The sequence below is a fragment of the Carettochelys insculpta genome, chromosome 7, assembly GCF_033958435.1.
Source record: "Carettochelys insculpta isolate YL-2023 chromosome 7, ASM3395843v1, whole genome shotgun sequence".
Classification (NCBI taxonomy): Eukaryota; Metazoa; Chordata; order Testudines; family Carettochelyidae; genus Carettochelys; species Carettochelys insculpta.
In genome coordinates, this window is record NC_134143.1 from 2865956 (window position 1) to 2871507 (window position 5552).

The following is a 5552-nucleotide window of genomic DNA, read 5'->3' on the forward strand; positions in this document are numbered from 1 at the left end:
AGCTTGGCCTCCAACTGGGAGGGCCCTGCTGCTTTTTGGCCCCCCATTTGGCTGCTGGGAGTCCCTGGGTCCCCTTGGGGGGGAGCCCTGGGGGCTCTCAAGGGGCTGGCTCGATGCCTTGGTGCTGGGCGGTCGGGTTGAGGTCCATAGAGGGCTTCCAGGCCAGCACATGCGTGTGCTCCTGCCTGTATGCTCTCAGCTTCCTGCTACAGGAAATCCGGGTCCATGGTGCATTAAGGGCTGCTGTGCAGAGTGTTCATAGAGCCCCGCAGGGCGTGGACAGCATGTCTCAACCCCTCGGCTGATTGCTGCCATGGAGGACCCCGCTCTTTTGAAGTAGTGGGACGCGGATCGTTGACACATGCCCTACCTTGACGTTCAATGTCGAAGTCGGGGGCTTTTCCCATCTTTGGATAAGAATAGTGATTTTGACGTCTCGCCACCTGACGTTGACTTTAACATTGAAATAGCTCATGGCGCGAGCAGACACAATGCGCTATTTTGATATTGTGCCGGTTACTTCAAAGTAACCGACGAGTGAATTGTTTCCAAACCAGGTTTCATTGGAATCGTTACCAATTAGAAAGCCAATCAAAAGTCATGCACAGCTCGAACGGTTCATGGTCTCACTTTTATCCCAATTTAACCCAGCTAAGTACACACAGGCTTATAACCCACACACATGCCCTCCCATCAGCACACTCCCCCGCTGGGGCTGGCCAGACCCCAGGGAATGTTGGGTGCTTGGTTGAGGCCAGCGTCCGACGTGCCCAGCACCCCATTGTGCCGAATGTCTGGATCCTGCCTCCTGTGGCAAACTAATGTACCATTTATCTTCTGAGTAGGAGGCCGTGGAGAGGAAGGGATGTTCAATTCATTGGTTGTACCCCTCAGCCCAGGTGGGTGCTGCTCATTCATTGGTCATATCCCTCAGCCCAGGTGGGTGCTGCTCGTTCATTGGTCGTACCCCTCAGCCCGGGTGGGTCCTGCTCGTTCATTGGTCGTACCCCTCAGCCCGGGTGGGTGCTTTCAAATAGCTCTGGCTCGTGAACACACCCGGGTGGGGCACTCCGAAAACAGCTCCACAAATAAATCACAGAAATGGCCAGTAATTAAAAGCATACAAATATGCCCTAGAGCCCCAATGTGAACCCCTCCTCCCACAGACACTGACTGTCCATCATCTCCTCTGCAGCTGCTCTCAGAAATGGTGCATCTGTCAAAGCAGCGCGTGCTACAGACCTCTGCAGTTCACAGAGCCACCCCTGTTGCATGTAGATCACCTGCCCATGCAGCTCAATGAAAGTCTGAGCCCAGGGAGGTGATACCTGGTCACAGGACACCAGGTTCTGCAAAGCCAGGCTGCCAGGCACCAGCACCCCCAGGCAGTGGTATTGTGATGCAGGCAGGGACTCCCTTACAGCCCTCCCACAAGACTGGAGCTGCACAGCTCCCTGTGCCTGCTGGAACCTCCCCATCCATAGCAGCCAGGCCACTTAGTCAAGATGCATCAAGGGCTCACCTAGAGCTTGAAACCGCCACCGTGGCCTTGTAAGCAGCTGTGTCTAAAGAGCTCAGCCAGCTGATAGGAACTGGTTTTACAAGTGTCATCTTAGGAAAGGAGCCAAGGGAGCGGCAGGGACAGATGGACTCAACAAAGAGGTGATGGGGGCAAAGCTTCTACTTACCCAGAGGGGAATTAGCTCAGATGGCAGAGCGCTTGCTTTGCATGTAAGAGGTAGTGGGATCGATACCCACATTCTCCACTGAAAGTGGCTTTTCTGCAGCCTTTTCTTGCAAGGCAATGTGAGACCAGGCTCCCTTCCTTCTGCTTGGCTGCTCCCCAGGAAGCTCTCAATGTAGAGGGGGCATTTGGAGCTGTCTCTGCTTGGCTGTGTGCAATGGCACAAAAGAGCATTTGAACACCTTCTCTCCCACCTGCTGAGAAGAACAGCTCTGACCTGGAGGCTGAATTTGAAGGAGGAAGCCATGGCCATGGGCTGCCTCAGGTGAGAGAAAGTGGTGATGCTCATGTGAGCCATGGACCTAATATGGTGATGCCCCAGAGCGGGTAGCAGTGAGCTGTAGGTCAGTCATTGTGGTGGGCAGGTTCAGCACTGCACACGCAGAAGGTTCTGGAGTTGGGGTGACAGCTGTGGGCTCTGCTCCTCTGGGCTCTGTGCCTGTGGGTAGGAGAGCAGACAGGACAGCTGCTGGTGCAAGGCCATGTGCTCTGGGTGAGCTGGAGCAGCTGAACTCAGGAGCAGGCAGCAGGCTGGGGTCCCTCCATGGGAAGGACGTTGCAGCAGGGGGTGATGGTGTTACCCTCTGCCAGGGAACATGGGCCATGTTAATCTCGTGATCAAGGCAGCGGAGGGAGGGGATAGGCAGGGTCTGTGGGGACATCTCTCAGGGGCCTGGGACAGGGGGTGAGGGGCAGCAGGGTCAGAGGGAATTCCCAGCCATGGCTCAGGGTAGTGGGGAATGGAAGACAAAGTGTGAGGGGGGGGATGCCAGGTTGGGGTTCAGGGTGGTGGGGGAGGGGCAGAGGGGATGCCCAGTTGAGATTCTGAGCAGTGGGGGAGGGGTAGCAAGCTAATTCCAGAGCCCCCGTGACCCTGCAGCTCCCTGTTGCTCCTTTCTGAAAGGGCCCTTGTGAGCTGTCACTGGGCAGGCCGGCTCGCTCAGTTGCTCATTCCTATGAGCAGATGGGAATAAGGGGCCTTCGAAGTAGGCGGGGTCCTGTCGAAAAGGAGCCCCGTCGGGACGAGACATGTGGCGGTGAGACGCGTCAATTTTGAAGTGCCGCGGCCGCCCGCATGCTCATGAGGGGTTGAATATGTATTTCAGCGCTTCATTACTAAACTTCAAAATGGCCATTTGCATGGCCATTTCGAAGTTTTTGGCTAGTGTAGACACGGCCATTGAGAGTCTCCAGTTTGGTCAATGTGAATCGCAGTGAGGCATTGCTGGTGCATGATGGCATATATTATATTAGTAGATGTGAGCTAAAGGAACCCCTGAAAGTGTGCTTGCTGTTCGGTCCTGTGATGATATTTATGGTGTAGATTTGCGAGCAGAATTGGCAGCAAGGTTTGTTGCAGGGCTTGGTTCCCAGTTTAGAGTTACTGTGTTGTGACCTTTTGTTAGTTGCTGGTGACATTTTGTTTCAGGTCGGCAGGCTGTCTGTAGGCAAGGACAGGCCTGCCTCTCAAGGGCTGTGAGAGTGAAGGCTCATTGTCCAGGATGGTTTGCAGATCACAATTGATACATTGGAGAGGCCTTCGGCAGTGGCTCTATGTGACGGCCAGTGGGGTTCTCTTGTTTTCTTTGCAAGGCCTGTCTTGAGGCAGGTGGCTTCTGGGTACCCGTCTGGCTCTGTCAATCTGTTTCCTCACTTTCTTAGGTGAGTATTGTAGTTTGAGGAAAGCTTGGTAAAAGTCTTGTAGATGTTTGTCTCTGATGGATCAGAGCAAATCCGGTTGTACCTTAGTGCCTGGGTGTGCGCAATGCATCGTGTAGTCTGCTCTGGATGGAATCTGGAGGCGTGTCGATAAGCATAGAGGTCTGTGGGTTTTCGGTATCGGGTGGTATTTATGTGACCATCGCTTATCTGCATAGTAGTGTGCAGGAAGTGGATCTCTTGTGTGAACTGGTCCAGACTAAGTTTGATGGTGGGGTAGAAACTGTTGAAATCCTGGTGGAACTCTTCAAGAGCCTCCTTCCCAACCAATGAAGCAGTTGTAGATGTCCTTGGTCTTTCAGCGAGCGTTCTCTGCTATTAATCTTAGTGTCTGAATATGCTCTATGGTACTTTTATCTTTCCCAAATCCCACTTACTTGCCTGTTGGATGTTCCTTTATCTTTGGTCTCAGTCTCTCCGTCAGTACCAGCAGCAGCAGCTTGCCTCGGTGACTTGTTAGGGAATCCTTCTGTGCACGTCCTTTCTTGTGTATTGTCACCAGCGCGGATGTTGTCCTTTCCTTAGTGGACTTTCCTTCCTTCCGTGCTACGTTACATAGTCGGTGTATTTCCTGACTCATACTTTCTCTGCTGTATTTGATCATCTCTCCCATGATCTTATCATTTCTAGGGCATTTCTTTTTCTTTAGTTGTACCACTAATTTTTCTACCTTTTTCCTCGAAATATCAGATAAAGCTCTGCTGTCTGCCCACACCTGACCCCCTGCCAGCCCCCACACTTGGGGCTACCCAGCTTTGATGGTGTTTAGATCTTATAAGGCACCGGAGGAAGCTCAACTTGTGCTGGGTGGAGTCACACAGACCAGGCAGAGCTGTGAATGACTGAGCCCAGTAGCACCAGCCCCCCTGCAGATCATGAATCTCCCTCCAGGCAGGAGGAAGTGTGGGGAAGGCTTTGGCAAAGAGAACTCAAGTGCAGCTGGTGTGTGTGTGGGAGGGGGGTGGTTGGTTTGGCTTTTGTCTAAAACTGTGACATGTGATAGCCATCTGTGGACCTAACCTCCAAATATTTATTGAGCTCTTTTTTAAACTCTGTTAGAGTCCTGGCCTTCACAGCGTCCTCTGGCAAGGAGTTCCACAGGTTGACTGTGCGCTGTGTGAAGAAAAGCTTTCTTTTATTAGTTTTGAACCTGCTACCCATTAATTTCATTTGGTGTCCTCTACTTCTTATATTATGGGAACAAGTAAATAACATTTTTGTAATCACTTTCTCCACACCATTCATGATTTTATATACTTCTATCATATCGCCCCTCAGTCTCCTCTTTTCAAGACTGAAAAGTCCCAGTCTCTCTAGCGTCTCCTCATGGCTACGTCTACATGTGCCCCAAACTTCGAAATGGCCACGCAAATGGCCTTTTCGAAGTTTACTAATTAAGCGTTGAAACGCATAATCAGCACTTCATTAGCATGCGGGCAGCCGCGGCACTTCGAAATTGACGCGCCTCGCTGCCACACGTCTCGTCCAGACGGGGCTGCTTTTCGAAGGGACCCCGCCTACTTCGAACTCCCCTTATTCCCATCCGGTCATGTCCACTCTGCCCAGCTAGGCCCGTCTGCATGCGTCGGGGCGAGCGCCTCCCGAGCGGATGGCATTTCAGGGAAGAGGCAAAAGAAGAAAGTGGAGATTCTGTAGCCCACTGGGCTCTCGTGTTAGCCAGGCCTGCAAAATGGCTCCCGCTTGAAAGCAGACAGAAACACGGCATCTCATCCTTGCTCATCCCTTTTCTCTTCTGGCAGGCGCTTCGGTTTCTCCCGCCGGCCTGTGCTCTACCATCACCTCCCGGCCCAAGAGAACGCCCCTTGGTGCCATCGGGGCAAACTAGAGGCAAAAGGCCAATCAGCTCTTTTAAACAGCTTTCAAGCTTGGCCTCCTCTGCCCTTGGAGGCCAGCTTTTCCCCCCAGCCTGTTTTCCTATACTTGCCAAAGAGGAACTAGAGGAAAGAAGCAAGTGCCACTAAGAAAGATGGCGTGGCTTTCGGCTCCAGACCCAGCGCCAAAGCTGCAGCTGAGCCCCTGTTGCTCTCCTGTCGCCTCCGCTCAAGCTCCAGGGGAGAATCCAGCCCTC

The 5552-nt window shown here is 52.8% G+C and overlaps 1 non-coding gene across 1 annotated transcript; it reads left to right on the top strand.

The window, feature by feature from the left end:
• The first annotated feature begins 1693 nt into the window (after positions 1–1693).
• Positions 1694–1766, top strand: TRNAA-UGC (transfer RNA alanine (anticodon UGC)). The gene has a single exon. It is a non-coding gene; the product is annotated as a tRNA-Ala (tRNA).
• Positions 1767–5552: the final 3786 nt, after the last annotated feature.